Below are 17,570 nucleotides of genomic sequence, written 5' to 3'. Positions count from 1 at the left end.
TGTTAATTCAGGAACTCCTACACTGCACTCTAAAGAAAAATAGCACTCCTTTGGGGAGATCCAAGATGGGAGAGGCACCCAGCACTCACCTCATCCTCCACAGAGAACCAAAGTATCAGGCATAAAGCTGGATTCTGAGGTGAGTGACTTTGGAGGAACACTAGAAATCAGCAAGGGAGAGAGTAGATCATTAAAACATTCAAAAACATGGGACAGCCATATGGAAACAAAATACCTAGTAACCTCTCACCCCATCTACCACTTCAGCTTCATAGCCTGGAGAGAGAAAGTCTCCAATGTGCAAAACCATGGGTAAAAGAAGGAAATTTTATCTGTGTAGATTCTGACAGTCTTAGATACTGAAAGGGTTCATGTCCTCACTGGCTTATAGCCACTTAGATAAATGACCTGAAATCTGCACAGTAACCTTGCTCTGGAAGAGGATTTCAAATCATCTCCTGGTGACACCCCCACCCCACCCCTATTAGGAGCCTTCTTGAAAAGTGAGCTGCTGAGTTTACACTGCTGTGACCCAGAAACCTGTGCACATTTCTAGCTGAGGGACTCCATAGACATTCTACTGTACTGGCTCAGTGGGTAGCTACCTCACAAACCCAACTTGGGCCAGCAGAGCGATGAGACTCGAGGCTGCTGAGTGCCTTGGACTATAAGGCATGGGTGTTGAAACACAGAAAAGGAAAGTGCGGCTCTGGAGAACCAGAAGAATGTTAGCCTTTCCTCCTGAGGCCTGGAGTGTCTCTTTGTGTCTGTATCCACGCAGTGCCAACGCTGGAGGCAGGACATCACACATTTCCCACCTCCCCTCCCACTGTGCACCACTCAGGTACAGGGCTGGGGGCACCATGGCTCCTGTTGCTGCCGCACTCACAGAGACATGATGAGCCCTTGAGAAACCCCGTGGCTCCAGCTGTTGACCGCTGGTTATACACTGTAGCTGGAAGAGTGTTAGGGAAGGTATTTCCTATCCCTGGACATACAATGGTCAAAGAGAGCTGAAGTAAACCTATTGCCAGCTGAGGTCCCACCCTTGAGCATGAACTGCCACTGGCAAAGGGGAACATCTTAGTCCCCCGCTGATATCCCATCTATGTAGTTCCCACGCTATACCCTACATCTTGTTGGAGCTCACACTGCTATCAGAAGTTGGTGGGAGCCACAAAGTACGGTTCTCATATGGCATCTGGATCCGCAACACTGACTAATCAGAGGAACATGGTTTAGGGCCCTCGTCACTCTTAGGGCCAGGATACCAGAAGCTCTTGAGAGTAGCAGAGCTAGCATCAAAAGTGCCAGAAGAATTTCCCCATAGGGGTAAACACAGGCCACTGCCGTCTGTACCACATATGCTTCAACTTGTGCAGTGCACCTGCTTTTGCATGGCCCAAGACAATGGGTCTCTTTCAGACACCACAATGGTGCATACACACTGTGCCCAAAGTCTTTACCACAATCCAAGAAGCTATAGAAAAACTACACTGTGGCTCTGAGCTGAAAATAAAACCACTGTTGCATAACAAACCCCAAGACATGAAAGCCGGTGTGGTGTCTCATGCCTGTAATCCCAGCACTCGGGAGGCTGAGGTGGGAGGATCGTTGCAAGTTCAAGACCAGCCTGGGCTACAAAGTGAGCTCAAGGCCAGCCTGAACTGCATAGCGAGACCCTGTCTCAAAAAAGACAAAAAGAAAATGAAAATCCAACAATATGGTGCTTACAAGAAACTCATCTCGGGCTGGGGATTTAACTCAGTGGCATAAGCACCTGCCTGGCAAGGAGGAGGTCGTGAGTTCAATCCCCAGTACAAAATAAAAAAAAATCAGTAAAGACATACAGACTGAAATGGAAAGTATTGGAAATTATATTTCAAACAAATGGAAATCTAAAGCAGAAGTATACCTATATCTTATGAAGCAGACTTTAAGACAAAAACTATTAAGACAAAGTCATATATAAAGATCAAGGGATCAGTTCAACAGGTAGATAGATGATTGTAAATCTAGATGCATCTTATGTTGGAGAACCTAATTTATAAGCAAACACTGCTAGATCTAAAGGGAAAAATAGATTCTAATATAATAATAGCAGAGGACTTCAACATCCTACTCTTGATCAGTGGGCAGATCATTCTGACAAAAAGGGCAATAAAACAGTTAAAAAAATTTTTATAGATTAAATGAATTTAACAGATACTTGCAGAACATTTCATCCAACAGCTGAACAATATACGTTCTTTTCATCAGTGCACTGAACTTTCTCTAGATAGACATACTGTCCATAAAACAGGGCTTGACAAAATAAAAAAATTGAAATAATATCCTGTATCTTTTCTAATCACAATGGAAGTCAATAACCAAAGAAGATTGTACAAATTATGATACATGAACACTGAATAAATTTTGAACAAACAATACAACAATGAAATCAAATGTGAAATTTAAAAATATGTCAAAATGAAGATGAAAACACAATATGCCCAAACTTATGGAATACAATAAAAACAATACTAGTAGGGAAGTGTTTGGCAGTAAGTGCCTATATTTTTTAAAAATAAATTTCAAATGAACCAGTAATGTATCTCAAGGATTTTGAAGGCAAGAAGAAAGTCAAAAGAGAAAAAAAGAAAGACTAGAACAAAAATAAATAGGGACTTTAAAAGTATAAATTACTAATGAAACAGTTGTGGTTTGTTTGAAATATAAACAACCAACTTTTAACTGAACTAATCGGAAAAAAAGAGGTAAGATCCAAATAAATAAAACCACAGTTGAAAAGGGAGAGATTAAGACAAATCCTACAGAAATACAAAGAATTACTAGGGATTTTTATTGAAAACCAAATTGGAAAAGCTAATAGAAATAGAAAATTTTCTGGACATGTGAAACCTACCAAAAATGAAAGATGAGGACGTACAAAATCTTGAACCAGCCAATAACAAGTAATGAAATGGAATCAGTAACAAAGTAAGACTTATAGCAAAAACTCAGACCTAAATGGCTTCACTAATGAATTTTACCAAACTTTTAAAGAACTAATGCCAGTTCCCCTCAAAAATTTCCAGACACACTAAAATGGAGGGAACCCTTCCAAACTCATTCTTGGAGGCCAAGATTACCCTGTTAAAAAACAGAGCAAACAAAGAGAAAACTGTACTCCAGTATTGCCTGGTAAACACAGAGGCAAAAATTCTCCAAATACCAATCAAATTTCATAGCACATTAAAAATACCATTCACCATGATCAAGTTTGTTTCATCCCAGGAATGCAAGAATGGCTTAATGTATAGAAATCAGTAATCATAATACATGGCATCAACAGAATGAGTGGTAAAAGATCATGATACCTTAGCCAGGCGTGGTGGCTCATGCCTGTAATCCCACCACTCAGGAGGCTGAGGTGGGAGGATCGTTATGAGTTAGAGACCAACCTGGGCTACAAGGTGAGCTCAAGGCCAGTCTGAACTGCATAGCGAGACCCCATCTCAAAAAAGAAAAAATTTTTAAAAATTATGGTACCTCTATTGACACAGAGAAAACACCTGATGAACTTCAACATTCCCTCAATGATAAAAGCTCCAAACAAATTGGGCATACAGGGACTGTACTTCAGCATACTAAAGAACATGTGTGACTCACAGACAACATCATACTGAGTGGGAGAAAGCTGGAAGCATTTCCTCTAAGATCAAGACAAAGACAAAATATCTAAGCTCACTGTTCTTATTCAATATAGTACTAGCACTTTTAGCCAGAGCAATTATGTGAAGGAAAGAAATAAAAGACATAAATATTATGGGAGGAAGTACAACAGTTTGTAGATGATTCTACATATAGAAAAACCTATAGACCAACAGCCTATTAGAGCTGATATTTAGTACCAAGACACAAATATCAACATATAAAAATCATTAGTTTATACAGATTAAATTTTCTGAGAAATCAGGAAAGCAATTCTACATAAAATAGCTATAAAAGAATAAAAATACTTAGAAATAAGCAGGGAAGTTTAATCCCTCTATAATTAAAAGTTTTTAAAATACTGATGAAATAAAAACACAAAAAGATGGAAGGACCTTCCAAGTTTATGACCAGAAAAAAAATGTTGTTTTAAATGTCCATATTACCCAATATGATCTATACATTTAATGCAATCCCAGTCAAAATGCTAATGAAATGCTTCATAGAACTAGAAAAAACAATTCATGTGGAAGCTCAAAATACCCAGAATACAAAAATCTTGAAGTGCAAAAGGGACAAAGCTGGAGGTATCACAATACCAGATTTCAAAACATACAACAGAGCCATGGTGACCAAACCAAACGGTTTTAATGGCATAAAAACAGACATATAAACAATGGAAGAGGATAGAGAACTCTGCAATCAAACCACACAACTACAATCAACTGATTCTTGACCAACACACTAAAAATTTACTGGGAACAAAAGACAGCAATTACTAAAAGAAAACCTAGGAAACATTTGAAGGAAACACTTTAAGATGTTGGTACAAGCAATAAAGTTCTGGGACAGGACCCAACAGCACAGGAAGTGAAATCAAACATTTACCTTTCTCATTACACAAATTTAAAAACTTCTGAATAGCAAAGGAAACGAACAGAATCAAAAAAATAACCTACAGAATGGGAGGAAACAGTTGCCAATTGTTCACCTCAGGGTTAATATTCAGAATATAATGAACTTAAAAACTTTTTGACAGTCAAGCAGCCCAGTTAAAAACAGGCAAGTTGTTTGAATAGATATTTCACAAAAGAAAAATACAAGTGGCCAACAAGTATATGAAAAAATGCTAAATATAATTAACCATCAGAGAAATGTAAACCAAATATACAAGATACTGTCTTACCCCAGTTAGAATGACTATTATCAAAAATAAAAAAATAGTGACTCTTGATGAGGATGTGGAGAAAAATGAATTCTTGGCACATTGCTGATGTGAATGTATATTAGTACAATTATCATGGAGTACAACTATCATGGAGGATACTATGGTTGGGTTTGGTCACTACAGGCTGTATGTATCAATCACAATGAGTCCCATTAATATCTACAATTAATATACATTAATTTTAAAATGTTAAATGATTTCTGATTGGTAGAGAGTTGTGAGATTCGCTAACAACATCATCAGTTTGGTTTTCCTTTCCACATGTCCCTGGGTAGTACACTTCTAAGTGCTAATTACTGCTTTGGCTTCCACAGTGTCTTACCTTGTCAAATTATGCTTCCCCACAGCAGGAGTTGCTTCATAGTCTTTGCTAAATTTGCTTTTGTTAACTGCATTAATCAGAAACAATCTCCCTGTATCATTTCTCCTTTTGAATGTATTTTCTCCCCGACTCTTCTTTCCTTCCCCTCTCAGATCTCCCCACGCTTCCCCCATTATTTTCTTTTTTTATAAATACTGTCATTAGAATCTTCGTTTTCCTTTCTCTTGGCGTGTGTGGTGGGCATATGTGTATGTAACAGTGTAGGATTGCATGTGGGTGCTCGTGCTTCTATAGCATCTCACCCGCTTTGTCAGGGTCTCCCCCGCCAAGCAGTGTTGGCTGGGTCTTTTAACTTTGTTTCTACTAGGTTATTAATTGGATTCAGTCGCCCTATACTTTCTCACCTCCACTTATATTTCCCTTCCCTACTCCTCTATCTCTCCCCCCTTCATAAAATCTCGTTTCCCCTCCCTCTTCCCTTCTTTGCTGGTATAAAAATACTATCATTAACACTTCTTTTTTCTCTTTCCTTCTTAATTTTTATAAGTCTTTTTCATCTTTTCCCCCCTAGCCTACCCAATGTTATGATTATTCTTTTATCTTCCTGGGTTAGTAAAAGAACAGAGAACTTTTAAAACAAGTTTTAAACTGTATTATAGTTGTTCTCTCCTTTCAGGACAGCAGTAGGGATCGAAACTCATACTGTGAACGGGCTGAGTGGAGGCTTTTACACGGAATCACACCTAAAGGCACGGGCACATCACAGGGAGAAAGCCTGTGAGCAGATGCCAGGGACGGAGGAATACAGGGCGATGTTCATGATAAAGGAGAAGACTCTGAGGTCAAAAAAGTAGGGTTTTAAAATAGAAATTTCTGAAATAGTCCACATCATGCTAAAGTAGATCAAGATGACAAAGTGGATGGGGAAAGATAATAAAAGATGATGAAATCACAAACCTGAAGGCAACCAAGAGGTTGCCTTCCTAAGACTTTCCTCAATGTCATTCTACCAAATCTTCATCTGCCAAGATCACCATGAACCTCTTAAAGTTACTGCTCTGCCCCAGCTTGTTCACACAGCTCTGCAGTTCTTCTGGAACGAACTACAGCCATGCTTCTTAATTCGTTTTGAAATGTGCATACATTTTAAGCTGATTGAATTGAGCACATGTATGCATGGCTTCACATGTCATTTTTTGAGCGCACTCAAAATGTGCTCTGTTTGTAGTTTTCAAGTTGTTATTAACTGTAGTCACATTTTACAACAAAGCTCTGGACCTTAGTCCGCTTATTAATGGGGATTATTTTATCCTTTGACTTTTCCCTAATCAAAATCAGTCTCTATGGTAATCACCAAGTGTCAGTCATACTGTCAAAGCCCAAGTTTCTCTTCTCCAACATCATACAGCATCTACTGACCAACTCCTGTTTACCACTGCCCCTACTCTGCAATAATTCTGTCCTTCTAAACTTCGTTTTCTGTCTTGAAAGCAAGGGTGTCTCTAGCTGTCGTGTGTTTCTGCGGATTGAGCAGGAAAGGAAAGGCAGACCAAATAGTTGTTTCTAGTTAGCAATTCAACTCCTCTTTCCTAAAGGAAAGCAAGCTGAATGTAACCTTACATGTTATTACTTACTTACAAGGGTGTGTTCCCCAATTTCTTTTACTGCTAGATGTGGCCACATGACTAGGTGTTGCTCACTGATGGGTACAAAGTCCGGGAAGACTTCTTAAAGGATTGGGATAAACCTGCCTTTGTTATGATTGCCTGGAGTGAAGATGGGACTGGTGATCTAGCGGCTATATTGGACCACAAGCGTGAGGGCTGCATCTGACGGGGGACAGAGTGGAATGCTGCAAAGAACCTGCATCTCTGACAAAGCCCTGTAGCTGTCCTGTAAGACCTGAATTAACACCTTAGGATTGCTTTATATAAAAAGAATAAAGCCACTGTTGTTGGGGATTTTTTTCTAGTCTTTTTGAGACAAGGTCTCACCATGCAGTTCAGGCTGGCCTTGAACTCACTGTATAACCCTGTTGGCCTTGAATCACGGCAATCCTCCTGCCTCAGCCACCTGAGTGCTAGGATTACAGGCATGTGCCACCACATCTGGCTCATCCTGGAGCTTTTCTTATACATAGCCAAACCTAACCCTAGTCAAGACCAGGGGTCAGCTGCATACTGGCATGGGATGGAGTGAACTTGACCATTTAATCTAAACTTATAGAAGATGCAGGCCACATTCCAATCTTCAAAGATGAAGAAGGCCAAGAAAGGCAGACCTGAGTTCTATTTCTGGCTTCCTGGGGAGAAAAGGGCAACTTTTATCTTGTGAAGTGTTCCACCCAGCTGGCGAAAGAAAGCCTTGGAAGTATCCTCAGAGCTCCAAGCAACAGTCTGCGGTGTCAAAAACGAATTAGAGGGGCTGGGGATTTAGCTCAGCGGCATAAGCGCCTGCCTTGCAAGCAGGCAGTCGTGAGTTCGATCCCTGGTACCGATAAAAACGAAAAAGACAAAAAAAAAAAAAAAAACGAATTAGATATCACCGTCTGATGTTTACAGTGGCATCAGTGCACCTGTCCCTGGATTCCACTTTGTGGGTGCTACCAAGTTGACACTGACCTTGAAATAAGAAGTCTTGAAAACTAAACAAGCAACACGTGGTATTTGGGAAATAGCTCTCTGCCATTATCACTTAGAACAACTGCAGTGTGTAGCTGAAAGCAGGGTGTTGAGGAAAGAAGCCCCAGGGTCTTTGTCCAAAGAGGCAGTGTAACGAACATACAGACACTAAATAGTTTTCTGGGACCCCCAGACAGATCATCAGCTGCCTCTCCCCATCGACCCCAAGACCTGGGACCACTGCAGATCCCGGCTGTCTTTCCTCTCAGCCCCCAGACCTAGGGCCACGCGGATCATCAGCTGTTCCTCCTCGCCCCCAGATCTAGGGTGGCAAACATAACCACTGGGAAGTACTTCAAAGAATCAACACCTACGATCTCATTAAAGTTTTCGCACTTCAAAAGAAATCACCAACAAAATGAAACAAAAACCCACAGAATGGGAAAGAAAGACTTACATCCAGAACATATAAAGAATTGAAAAACATCAAGGCCCCCAAATTCAAAGTCCCTCTCCAAAAATGGGCATATTTCTCAGATTAAGATATACAAATGGCAAATAAATACATGAATAAATGTTCAACATCATTTGAGAAATGCAAATTAAAACAACATTGAGATTTCATCTCACTCTGGAAAGGATGGCTGCCATCAAGAAATCAACTGATAACAAATGTTGGCTGGGCTGTGGGGAAAGAGTAACACTGCTCCACCGTCGGTGGGAGTGTACACCTGTGCAGCCACTGTGGAAATCAGTGTGGAGATTCCTCAAAAAACTAGGACTGGAAGTTCCATTCAATCCAGCTATTCCCCTCAGGTATTTTCACAGAAAAATTGAAAATGTCATGTCACAATGATATATATGCAGCCATGTTTATATAAGCACAATTTGTGATAGCTAAGTCTTGGAAACAACCAAAAAGCCCATCAACTACAGAATGGATGAAAAACATGTAGTATTTTTATACAATGGAATAATACTCAGCGATAAAAAACAATTGTGAGGCTTTTATAGGTAAATGGAGGCAACTCGAGACTAAACTCATAAGTGAAATAAATCAGAATTACATTTGTAAATATTGTATTGTCTCTCTAGTATAAAAATTAACAACAATAATAATAAACTGAAGGAGTCATAAGATCCAAAATGTACAACAGATATTGTAATAATAAAAAAAGTGTTCAAAAGGAAAGAACAACCTGCAGGTATACACATGTAACTATGCTTGCTTAAGTGTGCAAGATAAAGATAACCCTACTAATTCTCTGTTAGTTCATCAAAAAGAATAGTTTGTGCTGTCATTGATTTTCTATGCTTTGATTTTGTAACTTGAGCAAGTACTTCAAAGATAACAATGTGTAATATATTAACTAATGTTGATTTCTTACTGTTATCTTTTTTGAGATTCTATATTATTTCTGCCCTTTTTTGTTTTGCTTTTTAAAAATAGTTTTCTGAAGCTTTGTTTTCTCACCTACTTAGGACCAGTCCTTCGCAATAGGACTGACAGCAAGAGGAACCACAACTGCTATGCTATGTTAGATGCACATCCCTGGAGATCTGCCTAGCAAGCCTGAGGAAATTTAATCTTTTCAAAGAGTACAAAGTCTACCAAAAATAACTGGTAGGAGCCAAGTAAGATGTTACATTCCTATAAACCCAGCACTCTGGGAGGCTGAGGCAGGAAGATAGCAAGTTCAGAACTAGCTTGGGCAACTTACCAAGACCCAAAATTAAAGGGTAAGTACATGCTGAGGACATAACTTAATACAAAGGTCCCAAAGTCACTGCCCGCTACCACCATTTTTTTTTTATAAAGGAAAAAACTAGTGAATTTTCATTCTATCCTTACTCCCTCAATTTAACATATTTTTTCCACCCCATCTACCAAAGTGGTCACTTCATTGGCTGAGACATCATCCACACAAACCTATAAATAAGCCAAGAACCTATGTTTTTGTACAGGCCACACCTCTCCTGGCTACAATATCACAAACCTCAGCCTTGCCATTCTTAGTTGACTAAGAGAACAAGCTCAAAAAGTAGGCTGCAATTAAAGTGCACTAAACCTCTACCAGTGGCTGCAGTCACCCAGTTACTTCCTGGTCGTAATCCTCATCGATGACCTCGGCACTTGGTCCCTGTGCTCTGGTCAGTCCCTCTGAGGGCTCTTGATATCCCATATGAATGATGTATCTCTCCATGTAGCCTTATCTTTCCCTTCACCCCATTTAGCCATCAATAATTTCACCATTTCTGAGGCCTTTATTTCAAGCATCTGAGTCTTTAAATGTCTGCCTTTCCTCTCCTCCATTTCTAAAATTCCTTTCCTCCATCCACTGATCCTACCACTTTTTACTGTCCTCATACCTAGAACATGTTCTCATTTATGTCACCTTATATTCCATGATCCATCACCATAATCAATGCCCTGAAAAGAATCATTTTGCCTGTCCCTTATCAGCTTCATTGTAATCACCAGGGACAATCCCAATTCCAATTAAATTCAATTTGCAGTTACACCTGGTTAGAGAAAACCCAACCTGCTATTTTGACTAACTCAAGGTGCTTTGGCAGGAGGATTGCTAGGAGATCAAGGCCAGCCTGGGCTTGGCAGTGAATTCAAAGCCAGCCTGAACTACATAAAGCAAAGCTGTCTCAAATAAACAAGAAATGAAAACTGAATCTATAACTTCAAATGAAACTGATTACATTTTTTTGTCAGTGACTAAATTTAAGTTTAAAAATAATAGAATTTTGAAAGCCAAGGGGCCAGGGATATAGCTGAGTGGCACAGCACCTGCTTGGCAAGCACAAGGTCCTGAGTTTGATTCCCAGTATTAAAAAAAGATTGCTTATTAGGCTACAGTAATCAAGACATTGTATATCGATAGCAAAATGGTCAATTGGCCTGGCATGGTGTCTCATGCCTATAATTCCAGCACTCCAGAGGCTGTGGGAGGAGGATGGTTGCAAATTTGAGACCAACCTGGTCTATAAAGTGAGCTGAACGCCAACCTGAACTGCACAGTGAAACCCTGTCTCAAAAAGATGAAGAGAAAAAAAAGGCAATTGGCTCAAATTTCTGAAATAGATCCAGATATGTGGCAAGTTGACTTTTTACAAAGGAGCAAAAGCAACTGAATGAAGATTTATAAAAGCAACTGAAGAGCTAAACGGAAGAACAAAAAATGAATAAACCCAAATTTGATTTCATTCTTTATATCATATTTAAAAAACTAAAATATGCCATATACTTAAATGTTAACCTTAAAATTATAAAAATTACAAGAAACCATAAGCAAAATTCATTGTGAATTTGGATGGGATAAATGTTTCTTAGATATAACACCCAAAGTATTACCCATAAAAGAAAATATTAATAAATTGTAGGCTTAAAAAGTTAAAGCTTGTACTTTTCAAAAGACATTCAAAATTATATCACTCTGAAAAAGGAAATCAAAGAGGACATCAGAAAATGGAAAGAACCCCATGTTCCTGGATAGACAAGACCAATTATAGTCAAAATGACTATACTTCCAAAATTGAAATACAGATTTAACACAATTCTGAATATCTGAATTTTGAACACAATTCAAAATACCAACAACAATCTTCATAGAGTTAAAAAAAATCCAGAACTTCATATGGAACCAGAAGAGATCCAGAAGCAAAAGCAATCCTGGGTAACAAAAACAAAGCAGGAGACAACCCAATCCCAAATCTGAAATTGTATTACAAAGCTACATTGATAAAAACAGCATGGTACTGGCACAAAAACAGACGTGTGGTTCAATGAAACAGAATAGAGAAAGTAGAAGCAACCCCAACACATTAACCTATTTGATCTTTTGACAAATAGGCAAAAACATACACTGGAGGAGAGACTTGCTTTAAGAAATGGTGCTGAGGAAACTGGATACCCACATGCAGAAGGGACTAGACCCATGTATCTTTTTTTTTTTTTTTGTCTTTTTCCTTTTTATCGGTACCGAGGATTGAACTCACGACTGCCTACTTGTAAGGCAGGCACTTATGCCGCTGAACTAAATCCCCAGCCCCTAGACCCATGTATCTTGCTCTGTGCTAAACTAAAATCAAAGTGAATCAGAGATCTAAATGTTAAAATAGAAATAATGGCTGAAGCTTAAATAGGCACAACTGGCCTAGTTGGGCAACGCCCAGTGACCCCAGGTAGCTGGGGAGTTGCCTGAGCTTGATGGCATGAGCTGAAGGTGTGCACAGCGAACCCCATCCAGCTGTACAACTTCAGCACCTTGCTTCAAGCCTGGTGGGGTCCCACCTAGTGTCCCCAGTCAGCTGAGGACCTTCAGGTACGTCCCTTGAGGCCTGGTTGGGCTCCACCCAGCAACCCTGAGTGGCTGGGGAATCACCGGAGCTCAGTGATGCAAGTCAAAGGCACACACAGTGAACTCCATCAGTCATGCCTGAGCTCAGTGGCCTGACTGAGCTCCACTCAACTGGAGAAACTCCCTGCAGTACAGACAGATATCCTCAACCCAGGGAGCAACTGAGACCTTGCATTCAGCTTCTCCAAGGAAATACAGGAAAATAATTGTTATGGTTTGATAACTAGTGGTCAACTTAATGCCAGCTGGATTACATCAACACGCATTGAGAGAAGATGCTCCACCTGAGGAGGGCTGCCAGGATAAATAGGTGGAGAAGAGAGGTGTTTAGAGAGGGATTGAGGCGTTATGGAGGCATTATGGGTTCTCCTACAAGTTGCTGTCTGAGCTGTTGGTTCTTCTGGAGAAGCTTTGGTCTTCACATCGAGCATTGCTTCCTGGCTCCGGAGGGGAAGACATGTGCTGCCTGGTCTCCAGGGTGAATTCGTCACACTGCTTCCTGGCACGTACCCGACTGTGCTTGTCGCCGGAGGAGCTCAGGGCCTCCGTGTCGCTGAGGACAGCTGTGGTTCCTTTCAGGACAGCCCCGCTCTTTGTTGAGTGTGACTTCTCGGCTCCAGTGTAGAACCCTCATCCCACTAGCACAGCTCCTTCATCCTGCTGACATAGACTTTCTAGCTTCCACCGCTGACCCTTGGGTCTTCCCCCGCTGACCCTTGGGTCTTCCCGGCACGAATCCGTAAAAGAGACTGGCATGAGTCCTTCTTGTGGGCTCTGGACTTCCAGCTGGACTCGTGGAGGCATTGTCCTGAGCTCTGGGTTTTTATCTGGACTCATGTGGGACATTGCCGTGGGGTTTAGGCTCTTGACTTAAATAATCTATGTCGTTGGTGTTGTGGATAGATCTCCTGCATTTTCCTGTGTTAACTTTCAGTGACCATTATAAAAATATTATAAACTCCATATCCTGACCTGAATTGTTCTCTGTGTACAACCCCTGACTACAACAATAATAAAACAAAAGAGCAAAACACAATCTCAAACCTCCAGCCCATCCCAAACAAGCCTAGGAGACATGGACATAGAAGAAAATGTAAGCCATGCACCTGAAACTTCTGAAATAATAGCAACTGAAGTAAAGAAGCAACTCCATGAAGCAGTAAAGGAACGCAGATAAAAAATAATCTCCCAGGTAAACAAGGACTTGGGAAATAACAATTCAACAGTTGCAAGATAATGAAAAAAAATATTGACAGGTGTAAATGGAAAAGGTGACAACACAAATGATATCAAAAGACTATTTACAGAAGTAATCGCTGAAAATTTCCCAAACATGGGAAAGGAAACTGACATACAGATAAGTGAAGTCTATCAAATTCTAATTAGCTATAACCAAAATAAATCTACACCCAGACATACAATAATCAACATTCCAGAAATTCAACATAAGAACAGAATACTAAAAGCTGTTAGAGAAATGAAACAAATCACCTATAAAATAAAACCTATAGAATCACCGCAGACTTCTTAACACAAACAATGAAGTCATGGAAAGTGTGGAGTGAAGTATTTCAAATCCTAAAGGAAAACAACTTTCAACCCAGATTAGTGTATTCTGCAAAACTATCCTTCAAAATCAATGAAGAAATAAGATACTTTCACAAAGAACAGCTGAAGAACTTCATGACCACCAAACCAGTCCTGAAAAGAATACTGAAAGATAGTCTAGTTAGACATTAAAAATAAGTACAACTTCAAGAACAACAACAGAATAAAAGCACTAAGCAAGAAAAACAATTAAATAGAGGGGAAAGATACAGACCCAACAGCAGAAAGATAACATGACAAAAATAATCCAATATATATCAACTATAACTATTAGTGTAAATGGCCTCAGTTCACCAATTAACAGAAACAAACTGGCAGAATGGATCAAGAAACAACATCCAACCATATGCTGTATACAAGAAACCCATGCCTGGATACATGCCCCGATTGCCTAGGTTAAATATGGAGGGATGCAATGGCTGGGAAACATGACAGGAGTATTTTTAGTTTTAAAGAAACTGTTGAACTGTTTTCCAAAATGATTATGCCATTTTACAGCCTTAGCACCAGTGTGTGCACGGGTGCTAGTTACTATGCCACATCTTTAAGCTCTAAAACACATGATAATCAGGTTACCTCAAAGAATTCAAAGTACATTTACAAATTTAAAAATACCAGGTGCAGTTTTCTCAGTAACTTCTGACTACTGAAGTTTATTAGCATAGATAATGCACACATACTTCAAGGACCTACCAGGCTCAAGATTCATACCTACGACGAAAAAGACAGGCAGAGGACATACTTGTACCCCAGAAACGTTTAGAGGCTACTTATATGAGCAAAACAATGCACACATCTGTAAAAAGGTAAAGATTAAACAGAAATATTCTTCTGCACTGCTGAGAAATGTGGTAATCAAAACCTTGAAGCTCTTTGCAAACACCTGCCAGTCTCCTATTGCTACTGTAGCAAATTAGCACAAACTTACTGACATAAAAACTCAGTATCTTACCATTCCAGAGGTAGCCACCCCCAAAATCTGTGTCACTGGGCTTAAATACAGGCGACAGAAGAGTTGGCACCTTCTGGAGACTTAGGAAAATCCTTTTTCTTGACTTTCTTAGTTTCCGGAGGCCACTGGTACTGTTCGCCTCCTGACTCCTTCCTCCCACCATGCCGATCGCACACCTCCCCGTCCGCGCCCTCCATCAGCCCCACTCCCTCACAGGGCCCTTTCCACTTCGTGGGCTCCACCTGTATAATAAAAGCTAATTTTGCCCACCTCCAAATCTTTAATCCTATAGCAAGGTTTTGAGACTACATTGTGGTAACGTATTCACAGGCTCTGGGGATTAGACCTGGCTGTCTTTGGGGAAACATTATTTAGCCCACTAGACTTCTGAGGCCTGAAGTTCCGCTTTTTAAAGACTTAAATCTAGAGGTAAGGTGTACTGCGAATCCACTGGAAGGACACTCAAGTAACTCTTCAAGTGAAGGGATCAGTCACTGACTTGATCCCAGAAGAAATTTCCAGTATCCTTAAATCTATAGTATCTTCCTTTATCTGGTCAGCTCTAATTATGGATCCTTAAACTGGTAACTCAGATGGTAGTAATATTAACTACTAGAACTGAATATACTTTTGGGAGTTAGGTGGGAGCACTTTTTATTTCAAGGACATGCGTGCGCTACCCTGTGAGAGAAATGGAAACAGTAAGGAGAGTAGACTGAAAATTCCTCCCTATACCTTTAATCACTGCAATCCCAAAACAGAATTAACATCAAAGTTGTCACTGGAAAGATGGATTATACAATAATCAGGAAAACTGCTTCTTTGCCAGATGGGCTCACGCAGTTACGTTAACTAGCCCTTCCAGAGATAATCAGGCCTGGTGCACAAGTCGATATATGCTCTAACTTAGAATGAGACTACTGTGAGAGTTCTGAATATCAATGTGCCCAGCGTTATTAGATTTCTAATAGCGCTGAACTTAAGAAAAAAGCACATTAGTGAAATATACAGTTGTATTAGTCAGGGTTTTACTAGAGAGAACAGATATAACATGACATATACAGATGTAAAAGAAACAAGATTGGCTTACGATGGTCAGCCACAGAGTCCGATGAGGAAGCTTGCAGAGGATGTCTACAAACTGGAAACCAAAGGATTCAATCCAAGGTCTGGAGTTCACCGTCGTGTCTTGTGCAAGTCCACACAGGTTAGACTGATGGGTCTGCAACAGAAGGCCGAATGCTCCTCTATGAAAGGCTGAAGAGTCTGTGCCAGAAAGCTGAAGCGTCTACACTGGAAGCCTGGAGATGACGTCCAAACCAAGGTGAAGACTGGAGCTTCTCCCAAGAATGGAATGCATTCTTCCTTCCTCCTTCCCTTTCATATCTCCAGGTGATGAGCCACACTAGGGTGGGTCTTCTACACCCTTGTGTGTAGAATTGCTAAACCTATTTAATTAAGCTTCTAAATGTCTCAAGTTGACACCTTCAATCAACCACTACAATCCACCCCTTGTCAACGTGGCAACCAGACACATTTCTTTAAACTAGTTCCAGATACACAGACATGTATATAATTATGCCTAACATGTTATAACTGTCCTTCTACAAAAGGAAACACAGTAATTCCCCTACCAAAATACACAATGTAACTTTTCTTTGGTTAATGCTTACTCCTATCAGTTTATAACCTGAACATTATAACACAAGTTTAACAATTCCCAAAAAAACAGCATTAAGTCTAACATTATGTTACATTAAAACCATATTTGGGCAGAAATAGTAATTACAATCCTCTTTTCTGTAACTGATCACGGGGTAGTAGCTGATATTTAGAACTTCCTTCTTCCTCTACCCATTCTGTATTCCCTTGGCCTTCAGCAAGCACCTCAGCAGGTCTGGGTTCTTCCCCTGGTGGAGTGACCCACACCTTCATTCCTGAAGGTTCTGGACCACTTGTCACTTTGTCTGTATTAGGTTGCTGTAATTTCCCGTTAACCTTAATGACAGGGCATGGTAGTACTAAAAGGCGCCCTAAGGAATCTCCTGCACTCCAAGTATATTCTTTCTTTCCTCCATTGTGGAGTAGTAGTACAACTCCCCCTTGGTAGTCTGGGTCAGTCACACCTGGCAACACTGTGACTCCCTTTTTAGCTTGTTTCCTCAGAGACATAATGAAACCAAAATGACCAGGAGGGAGTCTTAGCTTCCAGTTCAATGGCACCATTGTTGTGCTTCCTGGTATAAGCCTTCCCCACTCTGGAACCAAAACTTCTAGGCCAGCAGAACATGAAGTCAAGAGGACAAGAAGCAAAAATTTTTCTAGTGGATCACTAGGGATAATGGTAAGTGGCACCATTCCTACTTCTACTCCTTGATTCCTGAACCCATGAATCCTGGCTATGGGGCCAAATAATGGACGTTGATTTAAAGCATATACAGCCTGTTGAAGTACCTTACCCCAGCCTTGCAAACTGTTGCCACCTAGCTGTCATTGTAACTGTGTCTTCAAAAAGCCATTCCATCTATCAATCCAGCTGCTTCTGGATGGTGAGGGACGTGGTAGGACCAGTGAATTCTATGAGCATGAGCTCACTGTCTCACTTTTTTAGCTATAAAATGTGTTCCTTGGTCAGAGGCAATGCTATGTGTAATTCCATGGTGATGGATAAGGCATTCTGTGAGTTCACAGATGGTAGTTTTAGTAGAAGCATTACGTGTGGCAAAGGCAAAGCCATATCCAGAATACGTGTCTATGCCAGTGAGGACAAAGTGCG

At 40.3% G+C, this 17,570-nt stretch overlaps 1 long non-coding RNA gene across 1 annotated transcript in view; it reads right to left on the bottom strand.

Moving 5' to 3' along the window:
* Nucleotides 1-17,570, bottom strand: part of LOC134475766 (uncharacterized) — a 34,493-nt gene extending 16,923 nt beyond the window's left edge. Inside the window, exons 1-2 of the long non-coding RNA XR_010047005.1 lie at nt 15,885-17,570; nt 90-160 (exon numbers count right to left, since the gene is read on the bottom strand). This is a non-coding gene — a long non-coding RNA (uncharacterized LOC134475766). The remainder of the gene's footprint in view (nt 1-89; nt 161-15,884) is intronic.

This window comes from Cavia porcellus, unplaced genomic scaffold (genome assembly GCF_034190915.1).
Source record: "Cavia porcellus strain 051 isolate PalLab524CR breed Dunkin Hartley unplaced genomic scaffold, mCavPor4.1 scaffold_1, whole genome shotgun sequence".
Lineage (NCBI taxonomy): Eukaryota > Metazoa > Chordata > Mammalia > Rodentia > Caviidae > Cavia > Cavia porcellus.
This window is presented reverse-complemented; position numbering and strand designations above follow the sequence as displayed.